The 24,164-nt window shown below is 44.6% G+C and overlaps 1 protein-coding gene and 1 long non-coding RNA gene across 5 annotated transcripts in view; one reads left to right on the top strand and one right to left on the bottom strand.

The window, feature by feature from the left end:
• Positions 1-24,164, bottom strand: part of RUNX2 (RUNX family transcription factor 2) — a 314,463-nt gene that overhangs the window by 20,200 nt on the left and 270,099 nt on the right. The window lies entirely within an intron of this gene.
• On the top strand, positions 13,007-22,886 carry LOC130709022 (uncharacterized). The gene is made up of 4 exons (XR_009009436.1): positions 13,007-13,210; positions 14,863-14,958; positions 18,501-18,589; positions 22,788-22,886. It is a non-coding gene; the product is annotated as an uncharacterized LOC130709022 (long non-coding RNA).

The following is a 24,164-nucleotide window of genomic DNA, read 5'->3' as shown; positions in this document are numbered from 1 at the left end:
AAAGCCTCAATGTCAGGGGTTACCCGTGAACCTAACCCATGAACTTGATGTATAACTTGCTCCATACGCCCATAAGCTTCAATGCCTCACCAACATGTGGAGAGGATGAGGTCCTGGACAGCAGCTAAAGGACCATGCATTCCATCCTTACCCCGCTGAGCCAGGCCTATGAACAGAACAATTTCTATCAGACCCCAGCCCTAAGTGCCCCTGGATCCCAGAGAGTGGACACATGAAAATCAGCCCTGTTCCTCATCACATAGAGACATTCCCCACCCCCCCCAGAAAAAAAGTCTCAGACAAGCCCCATGGCAAAGCCAACAAAATTCAGTGTTTCTCCCCAGGCCACACCATGCTACAAAGTGACTACCAACCCCCTTCTTTTAGTGATTGCTTTGTTTCCTTCCTCCTGCCTGGGAGATTGGTGAGATACTAAGTTACTAAACGGGCCCCACTTTGTGTTTGTGTGCCTGCAGTCCAGCGTAGACCTCGATTCCCTGGTCTCTCCCTGACATCATTCAGTCTGAGCCCAGAGCTTACAGTAAGCCCCTCCCCAGGCCTTCCTCCTGAGAAGCCTGTGGCTCTTTGGGGCATGTTCCCCTCGCTGCAGCAAGTTAGTGAACCTGGCTTTATGTGGTGACTTGCATTCTTGGTGGTTCTTATCTGTTGGAAAGAGCAATGTGGGGGGTGGGGGGGGGGGGAGTAACTGAGGCTAAGCCTTGGGTCTGACCACAGCCTCTGCAAACCCAGCTTCCACTAGGTTGATACTGATACTCTGCTGAGATATCACCTCATTATCAACACCTAGTTTTCCACAGGGAGGTCACAGGCCCCAACCGTGGGGTCAATGGCTCTGTATCTTCTTCCTATTTCTCCTGGAGGCCACTTCTCCAGTTTGGGTCCAGGGTTCTGAGAGGCAAAAAGAGCAGAGGTATACCCTCTGAGCTCTGAAATGTACGTGTTGACTTTGTCTTATTGTTGCTATATTTTTTAATTGAAATATAGTTGATTTACAATGTTGTGTTAATTTCTGCTGTACAGCAAAGTGACCCAGTTATACATATATATTCTTTTTCATATTCTTTTCCGTTATGGTTTATCACAGGATATTGAATATAGTTCCCTGTGCTATACAGTAGGACCTTGTTATTTATCTTATTGTTGCTATTTTTAATTTTTACATTGAAAATAGTCTTTTTTTTCTGATTCAAATATAATAAACAGTGCCAAAAATTCAAACTCTAGAAAAACATAAGAAACTAAAACTAACCTGAAATCCACTAGTCTGTTAATCACCACTAACATTTTGGTAATCCATCTCTTGATATCTCTGTCCATGAACATACGTACGCTTTCTATATAAGTGGGAGGTAATACGTACTGGTGTTCTTATATGGTGCACACCTTTTTCTCTTTTATGGTCTTTTTTCTTATCTCCCACCTCCCCATCTTCAACACTTCCCCTGCAGGGCACCAATGCTGCCTAATGTGCCCTCCTCCCACCCTGATCTGCCTGCTGCTTTCTCCACACGGCAGTGGAGCATGATAAAAGCCCTGCTCCCGGGAAAGGTCTAGATTTTGACAATGGACCCTGGACAAAGAGACAAAGACAGAGATCCACACTTGCAATTAAGGAATCTCTGATAAGAAGTCAGAAGACCTCTAACCCGTAGATGCTGAATATGGTGCTATCATTTTAAAGACTGTTGCTAGGCCATAACCGAGTTCTGCTCAAAATATACCGACTGGCAGGACAAACAGAGCAGCCCCAGATGTCCTCCTCTTCCTCCCAAAACAAAGTTGGATAGGGTGGGGCGGGAGAGGGCATCCTATGTGGGTTTCAACACACCCTGTAGCCCCTTTAGATGGTACTTCCAGTCCGTTCTCTGTGTGTGGCAGGGATCTGGCCAGGATGGTACCAAACCAGGGTGTTACTAGCCTCCTTGGGGGCTCCACGCCCCACACACGTCTCCCTACAGTTGAAAAGAACTCCTCAACCCTACCAAACAGAATTCCCCTCTGCTCCCACAGAGCAGCTTCTTGCTTTCTCTCATTTCTAATTATTTAAGATCGTTCACCGTCTTGTATAACATCCTCAAGACATCAGCCATGCTCAATGGCCACTTCCTAATGCGCTGCTTTCCACAGCATGTGGTAAAGATGGATGTCATTTTAATCAACTCTATTTTTTGAAAATGCAGATGTACACTAAAGATGAATTTGATGGTGGTTATTTGTTTAAGAATCAATTTATTGCATAAGACAGGGATATCCTAATTGGGGCTACAAAAATACATGATTTGCACCCAACATTTCAGGAGCATATTTGTTGCATTAAAGAGAGATGGGGGCGGGGGCGGGAGCGCATCTGGGTCCCTGTCTGTATGTGTGTGTTTCTGCATCCATAAGCTTGGGCCTCTGGTCTCTGGCCTTTTAAATCAGGACCAGGTTGCCTGCCACATACCTCTCTTCTGCCTGTCACTCACCAGAAGCGGCCCCTTACAGGCTGGAAATCTGCTGTGCAAACAGGTGCGGCAGAGTTCATCCAAAAGAGTTCAACGGAAAAAAAAAAAAACCCAAAACAAAATCTTTCCACTCAGAGCAGGCAAGCTTTACTTTTTTCAAGTAAGTGTTACTTAACAGAAGGCCTTGTAAAGCTCATAAAACCCTGGAACATCTGGTAAACGGTGTCAATTTTACACATTCTCCAACACAGGGTACATGACTCTTGTTTCCACTGGCGTAACTCAAGGATACTGGTGCGTCTCCGGGCATCCTGCCCATCCTGATTTTCATGGGATGGTCTCAAGCCAACAGGTCATCTCTCCTTCCACCAGCCCAGCAACAGACAACAGAAAACCTCAGAACCCAGATCCAAGAGGCAAGGGAGATGGTGGGGGAGTGGAATCAGCCAAGGACATCACTCCTGCTGTGACAGGCGTACACGGCACACTGGGAGATGGGGGAGGGGGCACAGACCAGGGTGCTGCATGTGAGGGGCAGGATGACTTCTCTGGGTGGCTTTAAAATACCATGAGAATCTGCGGTTTTAATATTTAGTCATTTATCCCAGTCGTTAAACATACCACCTTTGGCCTGAGTTGGATGCCAGGGGTTGAGGGTTACTCAAAAACATTTAAAATCAATATTTCCAAAGTTGTCTGGAAATGAGGTCACAGTCCCATCAGCAGATGCTATTTGCTATACATGTTTTTATATTCTGGCAAGTGAGAACCCCAATGGCTCCACTGTGAGATTCTGACTTTGCTATCAGAAGAAGGCTTCTTGCTTCCCTGCTGGACTGTTCTTCCCACTGTGTGACTTTCAACCCTAGGGACGGCCGTAAGAAAACGTCAGAGAGACCATCTAAATTTTGAGTCCCCAAGCAAACATCTCAGAAATCAAAACCTCACCCTTTTGCAAACCCTCACACTCTTGCATGTCCCTTCGGGATGTATTTAGCTCTCAGGATTGTCCCAAAACCCAGGCATCAGGCAGTGCGTGCACCCAGGAATGAGCCGAGGACACCTGGCTGTAGGAGAACTGACTGTGTGTTCTTGGGCAAGTCCCCCACTTAAGCCTCAATGTCCTCATCTGAGAGATTGCTCTGTGTTTCTCACAGGCTTGATGGGAGACTCAAACAACTTAATACACATGAATGTGGTCTGTAAGACATTCCACAAGGGTTACTTACAGTTATACCTGCGTAATTGCTGACCATTTTGTCTTTTCTATAGTCTTCCCTAAGAAACCCAGTTCTGGCTAATGAATTAACAGAAAGTCTGCTGAAAGATTTCTGGGAAAGAATTTTTGCTGCTGATGAAATACTGAGGTTAGAGAAGAGAGCTCTCTGGTATACCCTCTTCCCTGTGCTTCCTGACTTTGAAAGCAGAGCTGCAGCAGCCATTCTGTCATCATGAGACTAGTGGAGCTGCAGCAGCCATTCTGTCATCATGAGACTAGTGGAGCTGCAGCAGCCATTCTGTCATCATGAGATCACAAGCCCAAGAGTAAAAAGTCCATATGTTGAAGAGGGGAGGGAGGAGGCATAGAAAGGGCTTGGATCCTTGAAGACATCACCAAACCAGTGCCAATAAATGCCTGCTTTTGGACTTCTTGTTATGTGAAAAGAAATAAACTCTACTTATATAAGTCACTGTCAGTTTTCTGTTCCTTTCTGTTCCTTGCATCAGTCCCTCTGTTAGCCACTTTCATATGACCTTGTATTTTCCTCTGTAGAACTGATCATCACAGTTATAATCACTTAATATATTATTCAATCCTTAGTGTAATTATCTGCTCAATGTCTCTATTCCCATCTAGACTTTAAGTTCTGTGAAGGCAGGAACCACCTCTGTCTGGTTCACTGCTGAATCCTCAGATCCTCGCTCACTGTCCAACACATAGTAGTTGCTCAGTAAATATTGGTTGGTTAAGTGAACAGCTCTGGTTCTAAATGGACGCTGGTCACTTTGCTTCTTACTCCCCGTAGTGTTTAGGTTCTGGGGACGTGGAGAGGCCACTCCACCGTTTTACTTCCAACACTAACTTGAGTCAGAGTTTTATGCCAGTCAAGCCATCTCCCTTGTGGAAGATAACACCCAACACCGAGCCCTTAGAGGACCCTCAGTAAATACTTGTTGAACAGAATTTGCAGCCTCCCAGAGTGGTTTTCAATAAACAAATGCATTCTGCTTTCTAAAGTTGATTTGAATCCTTTCTTCAGAAGTCTGAGCCTCAACCCCAGCTTTGAGAGCAGGAAAACACAGGAAAATAAGTAATACCCGCCCATACAGTTTCTGGATTTTGCTTCAAGAACAAGGAAGAATATTTTCTCGGTGAAAAATCTTCCTTTTCTTGCAGCTCCCTGGGCTGTGTTACCACTTCTAGCCTCAGCTGGAACTAGCAACCCAAAAGCAGCCCCAGAAAAGAGAAGGAAAAAGAATTAAATCACACCACCCACAAGGGATCAGGAGTTTACAATATAGTTTCCCCGTGGTTGGCTGCGAACACCGTCTGGAGGGTGGTCTCTCCCTCCATCGCTGGTCCCCGCGTCCTCCCTGCGCGCCAGGGGTATATATTACCTTTCCCTCTGTTAAATGCCAACACGCAAACTCCTGGAAATGGTCCATCAGCAATTCCAAGACAGGATCCCCCACATAAGGCAGGAGGATCCTGAGTTCCAGCTTCCTGTCTCCATTCATAATGTACCTTCCAAACGGAGAGAGAGACTGGGTCCTGAGGGGCCATAAAGCATAACAGTCAAGAACCAGGATTCCAGACCTGGGAATTCTGCCACTTCCTGGTTATATAATCCTGGCGTTTTATCCAATCTCCATAAAACTCACTCTCTGCATTGCTCAAATTGGGAAATAAATGAGATAACCCATGTAAAAGTGCAAGCTTGCCACAGAGCAAGCCTCGAAAAAACTTCAGATATTTTTATCCAGGCTCAACCAGACCCACACTTACCTATTAAACCATGCTTCGGGAGTTGTTAAATGGCCTTCAAGATTTTTCTTCCCGATTGGCCAGTTCCCCCAGCCCTCTCTGGTCCTGCCTATGTTGCCTCTGAGAGCACCCGCCTCTCCTAGCCTCACTCTCTAAACGGGCTACTCCAGCTTGAGAGATGCCTTTTACAGCCTTTGTGGAGCCTGGAAATGGCTATCTCGGTGAATACCTTAGTCACCCTGAATTTTGCTCTCCAGTTCTCTGCCAGGCAAGTTATCTCCCCTCAGCTTGTTTGCATCCTCTGAACATCAGGGGTAATAATTGCTCACTCGCAGGATTGGTATAAGGTAGAAAAATTAAATAATATTTGCAAAGTGCCAGGCACATACTGGGCACTTAAATTGTACTTAATATTGCTAGTATTAATACGAATATCATCATGATCAATATTATTATTCAAGCTAATAATTCAACAATATGATTCAATAATAATATTGATATCATTGACATAATATTGATATCATTCATAACAATATTGATATTCAATGCTAGTATTAATATTCAATCATATTATATGTTCATTATTATTATTCATATCATTATCATTATTAATATTGTTATTCAGGATTCAAGTTAGCATACGCCTGAGTTAACCAAAACGAACAAACAGACACACAAACGAACCAGAAGTAAGGGCCAAAAAAAATTTTTTTTTTCCTAAAGCCGAGATGCAACTTGGCAGTCGGCTGGGGTCTGGAAAGGGAGCGGGCCAGCCACCCAGCGTGCTGCTGCCTCCTGGGAAGATACTGCTTTAAAACCGAAGCCCCGTGGGCAGGGTCCAAAGATGCCTGGCCCATAATGGTACCACCACACAAACAAAGAAGAATGTGTGCTTGCAGATACCTGTACAGACTTGGATGAAATAAAGTCCCCAGATGGACCCCACCAAGCTTATATTTTAGAAGGATTTCTTTCTCTCTCTATCCCTCCACGTGTGTGTCTGTCTCTGTCTGGCAATATTCTGGACTCCTGAAAATAGAGGTTTATTATGGAAATGCTGACAGACCCTTAAATAGAGCACTGTATTTGCAACACTGTAATTATGCCTCCATTGAAAAGCTCCAAAGAAAACATGATTTCCTTGAGCAAATAAATCACGCATGGCTCTAAAGGCCCAGATTTAAATCATTTGAACCATAAAGAACAGTCGTCTTCCATATATAAAGAGAATATAAATAATAATGACTGAAAAAAAAAAAAAAAAAACAACTAGGCCTATACCAGGGAAACGTAGACAAACTTTTACGGTCTTCATAAAATTGGACCCACGTCTCACTACCATCCGACTGCATAAGTAGGCACCAGATTAGCCTTAGGACAGTGCTGATTTGATTGGCCTAGAAACTGCCCCTGAATAAATAAGAGATCCATATCTTCTCCCATGCACACCTGGCACAGGACTCCCATTTCTCTCTGTCTCCCTCCCTCTCTCCCCCTCTCTTATCCTGACCACACCCTACCTCTCCACCCCCCCCACCCCCCCCCACCCCCCTCCCTCCCCGTCCCACCACTAACATTTGCTCTGAGACATTCCTCAGCGATATGATCTAAGGTTAGACCCTGCAATTAACAGCCTCAAGGCGATGCAGTAGCTCAGATGTGTCCGGTCACTACAGACAGGCTCTCACTCCCCGTGGAAAATGACTTGTGCATTTCTCTGTGCTCTCAACACACATCTCATTGAAGACATGAGGCCACCGATCCTTGAGACCAGCACCTTGACAAGCAGCGTGTGTTTGACATGTAACCTGTGTCTGCAGCCTGGGCAAAATTCGCTCCAGATTTCACAGTCACCATAGCAAGCACTGAAAAAGGGGCCCTTCTGTGACTCTGCAGCAGCTCCCAGCAGTAATCAGAGAAGCCCAACACGGTACTGGAGGACAGGCTTTTTTTTTCTTTTCCAGCCAGATTGTGGTTTGCTTATTTTCAAACAGTTATTGATACTTCCAAATGGCAGTCACTAAATGACAGGTTTCATTTAGATGATTATCAAAAATGAAACTCGTAAAGTTTGAGGCTATAATTCCTTTTCTTAATAGCAAAAGAAAACCTGCGTTATAACTATATAGACCTCATGTGCTTATCCATACTTATTTATGCCTACAAAAACCGAAAGTGTTCTATGGCTTAGTTTTTTTCAACAACATAACTATATCCAGATATTTTTCAGATGTAATTTTCATATTTGGGGGTGAATTCACTCCTACGAGGCCTTTCAAATTACAAATGAGAGATTCAGTTATGTTCCTTCTGATTTTCTTATCAAGTTTGTTTTATTATATTCTGATCCTTTGAAAACTGGGTAACAGAGAGTAGCCTAAAGCTACATACAACCCCTATAAACTCAGGGCCCCTGTGACCCCCGGCTTGGTACAGGGCTATATTAAAAGCAATTCAATAGAAAACAAATATACTTGAAAGCAATTTAAATCACTTTTGCTTCTTTTTAGAAAAACTAAATTGGGGATGGTGGGGGGAGACACATGTTTAATATAATAAAACAACTTTAAAACCCTTGTATGGACTAAATTGTGTTCCCCCTAAAAATCATATGTTGACGCCCTAACCCCCAATGTGACTGTATTTGGGGATGGGGCTTTTAAAGAGGTAATTAAGGTTAAATGAGGTAATAAGGGTGGGCTCTAATCCGATATGACTGGTGTCCTCATAAGAAGAGGAAGAGACACCAGGGATGCACGCACACAAAGAAAAGGCCGTGTGAGGACACAGCAAGGAGACGGCCACATGCAAGCCAAGGAGAGAGGCCTCAAGAGAAACCAACCCTGCCAACACCTTGATCTTGGATGTCCAGCCTCCAGAGTTATGAGAAAGTAAATTTTGTTATGGCAACCATGGCAAACAAATACAAGGCTCTTTAGATGTCTTTCATGCTTATTCTCTCTCATACCTGTCATTGCTTCCCCCACAAAAAAAAAATCCACTTCCTCTCTCTCTATGGCCCTCAAACTCTCCCAAATGCCCATTTCACACCTGCTTTCACTTCTCCCTTCCTGCTCCCCTCTGGGGCTCAGCTCTCTATTATCAACTAGGTCACCCCGGCCGTCTTAGCCTTAACCCATCTTATCCTGTCCAGTATCAAAGATCCCAGAAAATTAAAAGCCTTCCTCCGAGAGATGGATGGGGAGAGAGGCTATGAATATTATCACAAACTGCTGTCCTTGTTACAGACTTTAAGATGATAACGTAGGAGCAACTAGGACAAGAAAGAAAGGGATGAAGGTAGAAAGGACAGAAGTACGAACAGTGCAGCAGCACTACCTACACGATGTCAAACGTTCAGTAGAAAAGACCAATTCTTTCTCACCATTAAAAAAAGAAGAATCCAAACGTTTGACTAATATGTTTGCCATCCTGACAAACTGGACTGGAAGCTTTGACATCCTAGCCACCTAGGTATGAAGGTAGCCTGCTTGAAAAGGGTGTGTTCAAGTCTTATCACCAGGCTGGCTCTCTCCAGGCGGAGGCGGAAATGAAGCCAGCCTCATCTAGCCACCCCTAACAGAAGAAAAACGCGGGAGAAAGAAGGGAGCCGTAAATGCTCAATGGAATAAGGACCATTTAAAAAGCACCAACAGAAAGTCTGATTTTTGTTTTGGGATGGGCTTGTTTACAATTGACAACCAAAATATTCAGAAATGTCGCGGGGAGAAAAGGTCACCACCAACTCTGACAAATTCTACTGTTAGCAGAGTGCCTGTAAATCTGGATTCAGGCATCTGGGTGCAATTAGGACAGCATTTCCGACACACCCTTCACCTTTAAAGCCCTTTCGCCAGCATTAACTAATGAATCCTCCCAACACCCTGGGAGGGGAGGTGTGATTATTTCTGTCTTGGAGAGAGAGGTAAGGTGGCCCAAAGAGGGCTCTACCTTCCCGAGGCCTGAGAGAGAGGTGACACCTCTGTTGTAGGAGCCACCCAGAGAGGAGGCCACCAGCTTACAGCTGCTGGTCCCCAAGGACAGACACAGTTCCTCTCTCTCGGGGTGAGGAAAGCTCATTTCTGCACCCACATGGGGACCCCTCCTCCAACCATTAGTTTTCAGAGTCTTCTTGCAACACGTGCCAGCTTTGTCTAGTGTCAACTCAGCTAAGCTGTGACTGGGATTCCCAGAATTCCCTTCCCTCTATGGTTCCAGATTAGGGTTGGCCACCAAAGAAGTTGGAGTGGGATTCGGGGGGTGGAAGGCAAGCAGCCTCCATCGCGTGGGGAAAGTGGTATAGAGCACCAAGCACCTTGGTGGCCTGCACCTGTTGTCATTGGTCCGCTAGCCCACTCTGTTGGAGGAGAGCCTGCAAGATCACCTCCTTCAGCCTCTCTGGGTCCTGGGCCAGACATGCATGCAGTTCCACGGAGAGACGGGCACCTGCTTCTGTAGAGTATCCGTATGGTTAAGGTTAGAGGTGACGAGTGATGCACACGGGTCCCAGGATGTCTTCATGGGCTTCTTGAAGGTGCGTTCCAGTTTGTCCTTGGCTCTCCCCCGCTTCAAATCCAAGCTTTTCTTCCCAACTGTCGACACGGACCTGCAGTGACTTCAGGCCACCATCAGACGGAGGCAACAGCCTTCCATAGATTTCTTCACCAGTGGCAGATGGGTAAGCTATAATCCTTACAGAAAATCTCTTATTGACCACATCGCTCATAGTGGTTTGGCTTCCTTGATCAAACCCTAACTGACACAGAGCATTTGACTAATTATGCGATCATAGAACCTCCAGACAAAGTGGGGGCCCCCACCAGGAATCTCATCCCCAGGGAGCCTACAAGGCATGTACGATGTGCTACACAGGCTGGATGGACTTCCCAGTTTCCTCCATTTCTCTCTCGTAGGTAGTCTGCTTGGCCTCCTCCCCTGTGAACCAGGATCAGAAGACCTGTGAATCGGAATTCTAACCCAAAGGCACATTCCCACTGCTCTCTTCTCCCTCATACTCCCTCCCAACACAGTGACCCCAGCCTGTACTCTTACAGGTCAAGTGTTTATTTAATGAGGTGCTGCCTAAAAGATACTCCACCCACATACATTTCCAGTGTCAAGGGTGAAGCTAATTTGGGGTGCAGTGGATTCACTAAGCAGTTTACATATTTTCCAAGAAAGGCCAAATCGGGAAGAAAGAGAGAAAAGGTTCAGTACAATCCTCCCAAGGGGCCACCATTTATCTAAGATGAGTGCGGCCACATTGCCTCAAATCCACACCGTAAGGAGCACTGGGGGCGTCTATGGATGAATGCTGGTCACTTGCCTATTTGCCCTCAGATCCAGTCCCCACCATTTCCTTGTTCTCTGTATTCAAAGCGGGAGACCCCAGGAAGCTACCAAGGCTACCTCATCCACTGCCACCTGCTTGGTTTGGCCAAAGGGAAGCACAGGCAAGAGATTGGAGGGTGGATTGGAAAGAGAAGCCAGGTGTTCACTTTCACCCCATCCTGTACTTTGGGCTGAGTCTTCCCCATTCAGCACAACTGTTGAACTTCCCATGGAACCAGATTCCAACAGATAGCCCAGGCTCTTGAGCTCAGGTAATGCCTCTACTCCTCCAGCCCTAGAAAGGCAGAGTAAGCTGTAATTGCTAATATTGGGGTTGCCTTACCTTCCAAGCTTGCTCTTGCAATTCTTCTAAAAATTCTTTGTAACTAATTTCCCATATTAAATTTCTTCTATGATATTACTCTGCATGAGTTTTGTTTTTTCTTGAGAGACCCAGGCTGATGCATTTGCTTTCAACCCTGAGGAATAGAATTTGCCAAAGCTGACTTCCTTCCAAGATTTCTAAGCTCCCTGGATGAGTATCATTTTGTAAAATTATTGTAGATAACAACACACAAAGTGTTGCAAAAGAGGAAAACTGAATGATAACTCTGCACCCAGCCTTTCTGGGTGGGGGTGTGCAGAGTTGACTCAAGTCTCCCATCTAACCCAACGAGAGCAGATATGTACTAGAGGAGTTTCTCAAGGGATGGCAATGGGTTTCTACTCATGGTAAGTAATGGGTTTCCACACTGTCTTACCTGAAGTTCACAGCTTTCATATAATCACCAGCATATGACCTGCTAGGCCCTGGAGAGTTGTGATAGACAACAATGCTACTGACCTCAAGAAACGTCCAGTCATGTAGTCAAGCATGATCATGTGTGTGCTGATTCTAGGATCAGCCCTTACCAGTAAAACAAAGGGAAGTCAACTGGCCCCGCTAGAAGGAGTCTGTGGTTGTGGCTTAGAATGATCTGCTCCAATCAAGCCAACCAGATCAGTTCATTGTAGACTAAAACCTTTGAAGTCACTTGGGTAAGGCTGCTCATAAACATAAAGCTGGACTCTTCAAGTTCAGCCTCACAGCAATGCCCATCGCTAAGGTCATTCAGATAGAAAGGACAGCGACATGCACCCCCAGGGAGGAAACCATATTCTTCCTCTCAAAGTTCAGAGCCCAGTCTCTTCCAGGATTGGACATTCCGGCCCCTCCTTTCACTGCCCTGTGTGCTCTGATCATGCATCAGTCTAATCAACTAAACCTTCAAGGCTTGCCTTGTCTTACATGTTCAAACGAGCTTATCTTCCCTCTTTCTCCTTCCCTAAGCCAGATACTGACCCCGCCACTCTTCAAGTCCCTTAGGATCATGCCTCCATCTCTTCCTTCTCAATCAGCTCTGTGTCTTTCCTCAGCACCTGGTAGGCTCTGACACACTGAAGTCCTTTAATGAGTCTTTGCTTTTTGAATGAATGATTGCATGGGTGCACGGATGATCAGTTTGGAGTGGGAAGCAACCACGGATGGATTCCCTAGGAACTGTCTGCAAGCACTGGTCTAGAAATCCTGCTTTAAATATGGTAACACATCCACCCTTGATCACCATTAGAGCTGAACGGCAGAAATGAGACTTACAAGGAGGAATGCGGAGTAACGCTGAAACTCCATCCCTGGGCACAGATCAGGACCAGGGTGTGCAGAGGTGACCAGACCTGCAAAACTGTGACCAGACCTGCAAAACTAGTTTCGTCCTAAAATTCAGCCAATTCTAGAAAATCAAGATGTCTAAGGAAAGGTCTGAAGCATTCATTTCGCAGAGTCCCCCCATGAAGCTGGTTCGGTGTGGATCCAATATTTTAAAATCTTCCACTGGCAGTTCCAGTTGTAGAAAATACAGATCACAACAGACTACAGGCAGATAGATGGCTCCTCCGTTTTCCTTTGCCAAAGTGGCCTGCAAACCCAACATCCACAGACAATGCCCTCTCTCTGCAGAGGATAAATTAGACCCCAGGGAGGTGTCTGTTAGTAGCTGTAAGACTCTCCCTTTTCCCAGACTTTAAACTTTGGCCTCTAGCTTGTTAAAGATAGAAGGTAGACTCCCATGGGGCCCAGACTTGTGCCCAGCCTACTAGAAATAATCAGGAAGCCAGAGATGACTCAGCGTCTACTTTAGACCCAGGATGACTTTTCTACCAGCCAGCGCTATTGTTCTGAGGTACCCAACCCTCGGGGTTCCTGACCTTGCTTGCCTTGACCTCCAAGACTTGTTTGCCCTGTCCTGCCATGACAGATCTACTAGTTGGGCCTCAGGCCTGACCTCTGAAGACATCAAGTTCATCATTCTTGGCCTGCAGCCCCCTAGTCTCGATTCCTGATCCATCTCTGCATGTCCGGCCCTGACAGGAACCACCCACACCTCAAACTGTGAGTACCTCTCCCTCAGGAGACAAACAAAACAAGACATAAACCAGCAAAAACCCTAGATAAAGACTAGATGGCAGATTTGCAGTGGCGTGGGCGCCATGCAGAATTAACACGGAACGCCTCGTGCCGTAAGATGAGACCACAGCCCCCAAACAAGCCACCTCCAAACGTCCCCCACTTTGCTGAGACAGGGTGGCAAAGGCCTGCCCTCTCTCTGCCTTCTAGGCAGGAAGTCTTATATGGCTCTTGCATTCCATCCAAAAGACAAAAGAGGGGGTGGATTTCTCTGAACCCTCGCCAGGTCGCACTGAGGTGGGTGTTGGGTCTTTTGAAACCGTCAGAATGAGTATGCTTCTGATTATGGGGTTCCCAAGACTCTGAGCCAGTTTTTTTTAAAAGCACATACATTTTCTTTCTGATCCACAGCCACGTTGCTCTGGCTATGTTAATCCCCCCAGTAGCCACGGTGCTTCCCAGGACATCCAGGGAGTTGCTTGTTTTAGGGAAATCCTGTTAGATTGAACTCTGTTCAAGAATGTGCCCAGTGTGCTTCAGCCCAGAAGCAAAGTGAATTTTGCCTGGAGAGTTCAAAGCACTTGGGTAATTGGGGGCCGGGCAGGGATGTGCATCTGAGGGGTCAGTTAGCTCAGCCCTGCAGCATCCTGACCTGCGATCTTGGGGATGAACTAGCTACTAGAAGATTCTCAAGATGACCCAATTAATGAAAGAGCCAGTTAGTACTGATGTGGTGTGGGCAGCTGTCAAGTGGGCCTTACTCCACCTTGTGTTCTAAGACCTTCCTCTCCCACCGGGTTCTCTGGGCCCTCTCTGCGCCCGGGAATTCTCAGCGCAATCACTTTGCTGATAGGGGAGTATGTTGACCTTTCCAAACGTTTACCAGAACTTGCCTGACCTGGGTCCCTACGCTGATAGTAGGGTATGATCATTAATCCCCGTTAATGTATTTTTAAGGGTAACCTTAAAAATAACTGGAAAAGGACATTTCCTTTATGATGGGAATTTAACCACACCAGTTGTTTGCCTCCTTCATCCCAAGAACTCTCCACTTCTGATTCAAGACCACGTAGAGGTTCACCATGACGGATATGAAAAAGCAAATCGGAGAGGCCGTATGCTATAGTGGGGAGAACGACACCGCTAGGAATCAGGGACTTCTGTCTCCCGGCTCTGCCATTAGCGAGTTATGAGATCCTGGGCACCCACTTCATCTCTCTCGTCCCTTATGTACATGAAGTCCAGGAAGGTCCCAGGAATAATGGCAATTTCGTGGTTCAATTAAGTCACACAGCCCTGAGGATTGCCTGTAAGCAGGTGTTCTCTAAATATTTGATGAACAGATGTGCACCGACCATAGACTAGCCTGCAGGAGAGTTAAGACCTTATGACCACTTACGTATACTTGTATGTTTATCAGATTCTTTCCCAATATTGGGTTTTCTTTAGTTGAGGGAGGGAGAGGGAGAAGATATAAGAAAGGGGGAGAGACAGAGAAAAAAATGAGCTGGAACATAAAACAGGCCATCAAGAAAAGAGAAAGAAAGCAGAAAGGGAGAACAAAGGTAGCAGCACTGAGGAAGAAATGAGCTTCCTTCATAACTTCATTCAACCCTGCTTCCCTTTCTCATCACCAGTTCAAATATACCACACAGCATGTGGCCCTGGAGTTAATCAAGCTGCGAGACAATGTTCTGAATTGGAATTAGACTCTGCCTCTCCTTTTAGAAAAGGTATTTAACCATGATTACTTTCAAGGAAGAGATTCTGGGAATATTATGCTGTGCTCTTTAGAAAATAAGATTTTATGAAATGTGAACACTGGGAAATTTTAGACATGATCAGGTTTTACTGAATAAATTGCTGCATTTATAAAAGTTAATAAATTTAATAAAAACACACTACTGATATACATGAGGCTCAAATTTGCCAATAGCTTTTTTTTGTTATTAAAAATCTATCCTCCGGGCTTCCCTGGTGGCGCAGTGGTTGAGAATCTGCCTGCCAATGCAGGGGACACGGGTTCGAGCCCTGGTCTGGGAAGATCCCACATGCCACGGAGCAACTGGGCCCGTGAGCCACAACTACTGAGCCTGCGCGTCTGGAGCCTGTGCTCCGCAACAACAGAGGCCGCGATAGTGAGAGGCCCGCACACTGCGATGAAGAGTGGCCCCCACTTGCCGCAACTAGAGAAAGCCCTCGCACAGAAACGAAGACCCAACACAGCCAAAATAAATAAATAAATAAATTTATTAAAAAAAAAAAAATCTATCCTCCATCTGTGACACTACGAGTGAATTATATATGTAATATAACATAACATAAAAATGAATTGTATATATATGAAGTACATAAGCTATCTCTACATGACACAGACAATATTACTTATTAAAATACTGGAGCATACTAAAAAAGACAAACAAACAAACAAACAAAAAAACAAAGGTATTTAGCTTTTCTATGTCCTGACTTCCTCCTTTACAAAAGGAGGTCAACATTAGTACCTAACTCCATGGGTCGTTTGGAGGACTAAGAGAGTAATGCATGTTAATCTCCGCCCTGCTAATGGATGTTTAGCCTTCCTCACTGAAGACTCGCTATTTGTAAGCTCTTGTTAGTATTTGGGAGGAACACGATGCCCTGAACTCCAGCCAGGCGTCTAGAGGAAGACGTATTCCTTAAACAGGAGAACAAGGGCGGTGAGCATTGCAAGGCCTCTTGGGTTGAACCCTGTGCAATGGGAAAATGAGCTGTACATGATGAGCTCCTTGAAGGACATGCATGAGGTCAATTGATAAACCCCAAGTAATCCACAGGCGCCATGTTAGCCGGTGCGCTAAGTGCATCCCCCTCTAAAGGTCAGGTCAGACTGATCAGACCTTGAGATTCACCCCTGCATTGAGGTGAGATCTCCAGACTGCCTTGTGAAATGTGATGGTTCTTGACCAGTGAGTTATTTTTAGCTGAGAATGAACAGATAGACTAAAGCTCTTCACAACTTAAAAGGTTATCTAGAGATCAGGTCAGCTGAGGCCTGGGGCCACCACCCTGCTCCAAGGGAGTGAGGATAGGATCCTGGGGGTGTTTTCTTCTCAAAGTACGACTTGGGATTTTTATCACCGATGATAATGTTGTAGACTCACAGCTAGGACAACACACTGAGATACCAGGGCCTAAAGAAGTCTGAGTGTAAAAGAAAAATTATCTAACAATGTGGTTTAAAAAAAAAAAAAAATTCCATAGAGTTCTTTTCTGAAGAACTAATTAAATAAAATCCATAGTCCTCACAATGGCTTCAGTCTTCTACGTGACCCAGCCCCTTTTCTGACTCATTAGTGGTCATGAAATCAATGTAATAGACTGAAACAAAATTTTTATGCGATAAATGAGAAAAGGATAGAAAATATCAGTATTTCATAAAACTTGTACTTCCATTTTGTGGAGGTGTTTGTAGTGTCACGATCTAAAATAAATTTTTCACTCTGGGTCACCGTTAAAAGGGTTGAAAAGTACTGATTTAGAAGAATTTATTACAGTCCTGATTTGGGGTGATTAAGACTTGAATTGAAGTGGAAGCTATGAGAGAAAGAATAACAAAAACAATAATAACTATTATTATTATTTTATATAATCCTCACAATAACCCTGCTGGGTAGGGTTTATTGTGTTATCCTGATTTTTCAGAGACAGAATAGTAGAGAGTAAGTCACACAGCAAATAAGTGGAAGAGCCTGCCTGGAACACAATTTGTGTTCTTGGTTTCTCTGTTTACTCCAGATCCTACGGTCCTACGACTAGGCTATCTGCTTCTTCTCAAAGGGGACTGAGGGAGGCAGAAAGCTAAGAAAATTCAGAGTCAGTATTGACACTAAGACTTCAGTCCTGAGTGGCTAAGAGAATGCGTGTACAAATGTCCAATATGGACACGTCAGCAGAGACGACTGGTTTGGGAGGAGAACGGGATAAGCATGAATTTAAAGTGATGGAGGGACATCCAAGTGTCTAAGTTTCAAGTCAAAAGAGAACTTCAAGCCCTTGGGAGAGATCACTGGGATTTGGGTTTGCACATCTCTGGGTCAGAGCCAGCACCTGTCCCCTCCGTGCAGAGGAGCACCTCCTATACCCTAGAAGGGCTGGCTGGCCCTTGTGAACTATGTGCTGGCCTCATCACGGCGCCAGTATCCTACTGACACCTTCAAATTCTGAGGAACCATCGGCCTTTCCCTGGGAGCACACCTCCTCACCCCCTCTAAACTGCAGTCCTCCACTCAGAGGTCATAGAACATGCTAGAGTCGCTTCCTGTTCTGCAGCTTCAGTCTCTGAGGGCCTCTCAGACCTCCTCTAACTCCATCCCGCATTGCAAGGAGAAGCATTCATCAAACCTCTCCCTGGCCTCCGTGATCAGCCGTCCTGCACAGCTCGCCCAGTCTCCCTTGCTGCCATGTGAACGGTTGTTCTCAGAAGATGTGGGCCAGACAGGCTGTAGCCTTCTGCAAAAAGCAATGACCCAGGGCAACCATATGCTAAGCTCACTGAAAGTCAACCTCACACCAAAGGCAAAAACTAAGGCTCACATATGGACCAGGGGTCAACAACATAAAACAAACACAGTTTTAAAAATTCTTGCACCAACATCAGTGTGAAGCAAATTCAGCTAGTGGATGACTCCTCTCCCTCCTCAGCCTGAGGGGACCTCAGAGGTAAGGCATAGAACTAATGATTAAGGGGCTCTGGAGTTAGAAAAATAAACTACGACAACGAAATATATAAATGGCTAAGCTGTTCACCTAGGCCATTCCTAACATTTATGGTTAGGCTGTGCGGTCAGCCGAATAATGGTCCTCCTAGAGATATCTACGTCCTAGTTCCCAGGACCTGGGAATGTTACCTTATATGGCAAAATTGCCTTTGCAAATGTTAAAGATTCTTGAGATGAAGAAATTATCCTGAGTTACCCAAGTGGGTCCTAAATCTAATCACAAGTGTCCTTATAAAGAGAGAGGTTGAGAGAGATTTGACACGTGAAGAGAAGAAGGCAATGTGACCACAGAGCAGAGTTTGGAGGGATGTGGTTAAAGCCAAGGAATGTTGGCAGCCGGCAGCAGCTGAAGAGGCAAGAAACAGGTTCTCTCCTCGAGCCTCCAGAGAGAGTATGGCCCTGCTCACACCTTAATTTCAGCCCGGCAATATTGATTACAGACTCCTGGCCTCCAGAACTGTGACAGAATACATTTCTGTTGTTTAAGCCGCTAAGTTTGTGATAATTCTTTGCAGCAGCCATAGGAAACTAACACAGTCTGGAACACGAAGAGATGTGAAAATGCCTGGTGCAACAAATGGTACATAAAAGACACTCCATAAAGGTTTGTTTCTTATTTGCAAGTCTTTCTCCATCCCTTCCTTCCTTCATGTGCTTCCTATGTTCTTATCCTCCTTTTAAAAAATATATCCAGTCTCTAGGGCATAGAAAAAGGAACACAGGCTTTGGAACCTTAGCTCAAATTCCACCACTACTCATTAGCTGAGCTTAGGCTAGTCATGTAACCTTCCTCAGTTCTCACATCTGCAAAATGGGGATAACCCCACTTGCTATGCAGGGTTCTTGTGAAAAGCAAGGGAGATAATACACATCAATATATATGCAGTTTGTTTGCATCATGTACCCATTTATTATATCTTGCTGTTTCAACTTTCCACATTTGGGGGAAAAAGAAAATGAGAGAAAGATCATAATAGCAGAAAATAACTATTTAAATTGTGTTAGTAATTAAGCCTGGTGTTTTTCTCTATAGTCATTTTCTACAAAGAGCATATAAGATGAAGGATATGTATCTACTCTTCCTTCTGGGACATCCAACCTCAGGTGATTCTGCTGAGTGCATGTTCTGAGTACAAACCCAACATTTAAAGACATATTTTGTTATAGAACATGGTCCCTGAACACAGGTGCACTTCTTCATCTGGTGCCCAGCCCCAAAACAGCAGCATGATCCAACATAGAGGAAAAATCACCGGGATGCCTGACACTCTCCAGTGTGTGCCTTTCTATGGGATTTAAACCAACATTATTAAGCATGCATGGTATACACCTTATGGCTGACTTCAGAACGTGGACCCAGGGAAGATGTGATTCCGCTGTACTGACTACTTAATAACCTCCCACACATATATGCACTTGGCTGGCCGGCCCTCTCCTTCCATCCCCCAAGTAAACCATCCCTCACTGAACTCCTGTAGGCACCAAAGGCTATTAGCTTTCTGGTCTTCTGGCCACACTGTAATTCTGGAACAATTATCCTGCTTGTCTCTTATCTCCATCACATAATTTCAATGCAAAGTTGCAAAGAGGCATAAAGATTCCCCAAAGTTGGGGAAATGTAGAAAGCACTAAAAAGTCATGAAACTCATCAAACACCAAGTGACTGCTCCTTGCCCTCAGCAATTCCCTCAAAGAAGACATATTTATAGAACATTGGTCTTCCTACAGCATCTCCCACTTCAAACATGATTTCTTTTAATTACAGCAGAACTTATTGCTAAACAACCATGTCTGCATCCGATAGCTTTTTGGGAGGTTAGAACACAGATAAGCAGCTCTACTGGAGCCATAACATAGTAAAAACCTAGTCACACCACTGAAAAAAGAAAACCTGAAATGTGCCCTACCCGCCTTAAAATGGGAGTCTCTCAGGGGAAAAAAAAAAATGTCTCTGGCTTCTTTAAATATCTCTCTGTATTTAATTTCACTGAAAACCACGCTTCTGGTCCCACGGTGCCGGCAGCCTTCTCATTACCTCCAGCAATTTACATTGCATCTTTTTTGAACTCTAAGTTCCCGGACAGAGTGTGGTGCAGCAAATTAGTGAATCATAAAAACTAGAGTCGGGAAAGGCCTCTGGGGTCATAGGGTTATCCTCTGCCAATTCTAGATGGTTCTCTGTGGTTTATTCCTGAGTGCTTTGTTCAAACTGGTTTGAAGTCAACAGTACATCCCACAGGGAGGGGAAAAAAGAACAACAATATATCTCTTGCCTATCCATTCCCTTAGCCAGCCCAACCCAGGAGAGGGAAGCCTGGGGCCACCAGGAAAGGAGGGATGAACCATGGGATGTGAGGGCTGGAAACGACTTTGGAGGGCATCTCATCCAACATCACATTTCACAAATAAGGAAAATGAGGTTCAGGGAGTTTAATGCACAAGCCTCAAGGATAACATGAGACCCATGACAAGGACAGCACATCAAAGGAACTCAACAAATCTTGGTTCCATTTCCTTCATCAGTTCATCTTGTGCCTTGTATTTGAGTTGGTTGTATGCACACATTAGACTGCGGCTTGTGAACTCCTTGTGGGTGGAGCCCCTATTTTATTTATTTTTATATCTCCCAGAGTGCCTAAATCACTGCCTTGCACATAAAGGATGGCTTAGTGAGTGCTGGTCATGTTGCATTAAGTTACTACAGAAATAGTTTTTCTTATACAGATCTCACTAGCTTGCATCCATGTGTGTCCCTGCCCCCATCTTGTAGACCTAGGAACAACAATCCTACATTATAGGATCAACGTGAGCCGAGCTTTCTATGGATGCCACCCAAAATGGACTGCACTGTCGTGGGAGGTGTGTCAGGCAAAGAAGGGAACTGGACATAGACATAAAGAGGGGACTCAGGAACCCAATCTAGGTTTAGAGTATTGACCTCCGGGGTGCTATCCCACCTTCAAGCTTTTATGATATAAAAGAGCTTTATTTCCAACTGCACATAAGGTTTCAACTAGTTGAATCCCTTAAAAGTCAAAGCCCTCTCAAGACAGATCCCTCTAGCCCCTCACCCTTATAAATCAAAGACATCAGAATAGGGCTCCAACCGTGGGTATAGGGGGAAAGAGTTGTCCCCAAAGTTTTCTCCCAAATGCACCTCTTGACCTAGCTGAGAGACTTCAAAAGTTATCCTCTGATACACTTTTTAAAACCTCATTTAACATAGTCGAAAGTGGAATTAGTTCTGTGAGTTGGTTTGGCAGAGAGATGAAGTCACATCAAATCCATATTCATTATCGACATCCCATATGTCATCTGTGCAGATGAATGGGGGCTCTCGTGTGGGAGAAAGGGTACTTCAACGGAAACACTCCGGGGCTCACAGACACCTGGCTAGAGTCTTCCTGTTTGGCCTCCTTTTTTTTTTTTAAGAATTTCTTTTTTTATATATATATTTTATTTAGTTAGTTAGTTAGTTAGTTAGTTAGTTAGTTGTGCAGGGTCTTAGTAGTGGCAGGCGGGGTCCTTACTTGCAGCTTGCAGGTTCCTTAGTTGTGGCATGAGAACTCTTAGTTGCGGCATGCACATGGGATCCACTTCCCCGACCAGGGATTGAACCTGGGTCCCCTGCATTGGGAGCGTGGAGTCAACCACTGAGCCACCAGGGGAGTTCCTGGCCTCCTTTTAATTGATTTATCTCAAATACTGGCCAGCCAGGGAGACTCATCCAGTTCAGCTGAAACTCTCTCATGTTTAATACTTCTCTTCCCACTCTTAGCACCTAAATAGGCCTTTGAAGACATTTAAACCCTATGTGTTGTTTTTAAAATTAACTTAGTTAAAACTGGGAATGTTATTGTAGAAAAATTAGAAAATGCAGGTAAACAAAAGAAAAACTCTCACCTCTTGGAGAAAATTGCTATGATTATCTAGTAGGTAGGCTTTCAAGCCTTCTTTCTCTGTCTTAGTCCTTTAGAGCAATGGGAATGAGGGTACTTAGAGAATAACTTTATTACCAACGCTCCACTGAGAGTCAGCTGTAACTTCTAGGTCAACCTCACTCTTGGACACTTGGGAAAGCCAACAGTAGGCATGTGTGGAAAAAACTTACAGAAATGATACAGGCTGTTTCAAACCAAACATCCTCTCCCTCTTGGAAATTATTCAGATTTCCAATCATTATCAATAGAGCTAGTCCACATGTAGCTTACTGAACATGTATAATGTGCCAAGCATCCTTCATCTCATTGAGTTGACATCTTCTAGAGCCTTCCCAGGGGCGTGATGGTAAAGTTTTAACAACTGGCAAATTTGGGGGTAGAGCCCTGACTTGTAACATTTGTCATTTTCTGTGGCGTAAATACTCCTATGGATTTCAAGTTATGACTCAGAGTTGGAAAGAGGAGCACAGCATCCTATAGTGTTTCTGCCACTCAGATGTCATAGTCATAAGAGATGATAGCAAAATAGAGTCACGTAATTAGGAAGTGGTGAGTGTTGTGTGTTGTATATTTATTACTTATGTTTTTAATATATTCAATGGAAAGTTTATATAGCTTAATTTTCATTAATGGCTGTGTTTAACAACTGGCTTGCAAAATTCCTGAAAAGTAATAGATTGGTTCTCGTGAGCCTGCACACCATGGAGACTTCCTCACCAACTCTTTCTTCACCAACTCATCAGGTGTAAATAAAACCTGATTCATGAGCTTTTGTTTGACCTAGATTTAGGTTTTCTTTCTCTATTTTCCATCCTCAAGATATTCTTCTCCTCCCCCTCCTCTTCTGATCTTGTCTTTCAGCAACAGGAGATATTGGGATGGGAAATGGAAGCTAGACTCCAGAGGGAAGAGCTTTTTCTATGGAACAAAGATTTGAAGAAAGGGAGAGCATTAAAGCCAGAAACATAAGGCAAGTTCAAAAGCCATGCTGTCCAACATGGTAGCCACCGGCTGCATGTGGCTACTGAATTTGAAATGTGCATAGTTTGAATTGAGTTGTGCTATAATTGTAAAATACGCACTGGATTTTGAAGACTTAGTTCAAAACAATATAAAATATCTCATTGATGATTTCATATTGATTGTATGTCGGATGATGCTTTGTATCTGTTGAGTTAAATTGTTATAAAATTGGTTTTACCTGTTTCTTTTCACTTTTTAAAAGACATCCACTAGAAAATGTTAAGTTACATCTGTGGCTTGCTTTATCTTTCTATTGGACACCACTGCTCTAGACAGTTACCAGGAATCAAGGATAAACTTTCCTGAAGGTTATTTTGGGCTATTCAGCCCTAAGTTTCACAAGCTGGGGGCATGGTCTCTGAAACCGGCTGGCTTGGTGAGAAGGCAAACCCCAACCCTAATCCGTAGCATCTTTCAGGAACTCAGGCCGACCCTGACTTATTTAGTGCCAACTCTTAGGGACGGTGTGAGCAGGAACCAGCACCAATAACACACTGCTGTTGTCATACCACCTGACTTCCTTACTGCGCTCCTCTCCCCAAGCCCAGCGACATTCACCTGGATCTAATGAGAAAGCCCTGAAAACACCTGCAATCAAGTTATAGCCCCCCCCCAGCAGTTATTAAACACCTATCATGTGCTAGCCCTGAGCAGGGGCTATGACAGAGTGGGGGTCAGGAGTATTAAAAGAAGTAGACCCACAGGTATACGGCCAATTGACTTCTGACATAGGCGCAAAGGCATTTCAGGAGAGAAAGGAAATTCTCTTCAATAAATGTTGCTGGAATACATAGATATTCATATGCCCAAAAAATGAACCTTGAGCCATACTTCACACTCCGTACAAAAACTAACTCAAAATGGATCCTAGCCCTAAAGCCTAAAACTATAAAACTTCTGAAGAAAACATGGGGGAGAATATTTGTAACCTTGAGTTAGGCAAGGTTAACTGTTGCTGCCGTTAATTCTTTGCTAAGAATCCTAGCAAGTAGACCAGATCGATTCCTTTTAAGATCTGGACCCATATGGCCCCGGTCCAGGGCCAGCGGCCAGCAGCCCTCCCACCTCTCTCTAGAACCTTCTCCCCTCTCCCACCTGTACTCCCTCCTGCCAGCTGTTCTGAGCGCCCTGTGGGGAGCACGGTTCTCAGTCACTCCCACCCACGGAGGAATTAGTGCCTGAAAAATGTTTGTGTTGTTTCTCTCAATGGGACAT

Source organism: Balaenoptera acutorostrata, chromosome 10 (assembly GCF_949987535.1).
Source record: "Balaenoptera acutorostrata chromosome 10, mBalAcu1.1, whole genome shotgun sequence".
NCBI lineage: Eukaryota > Metazoa > Chordata > Mammalia > Artiodactyla > Balaenopteridae > Balaenoptera > Balaenoptera acutorostrata.
The sequence above is the reverse complement of the archived record's forward strand: the minus strand, read 5'-3'. Positions and strand labels throughout refer to the sequence as shown.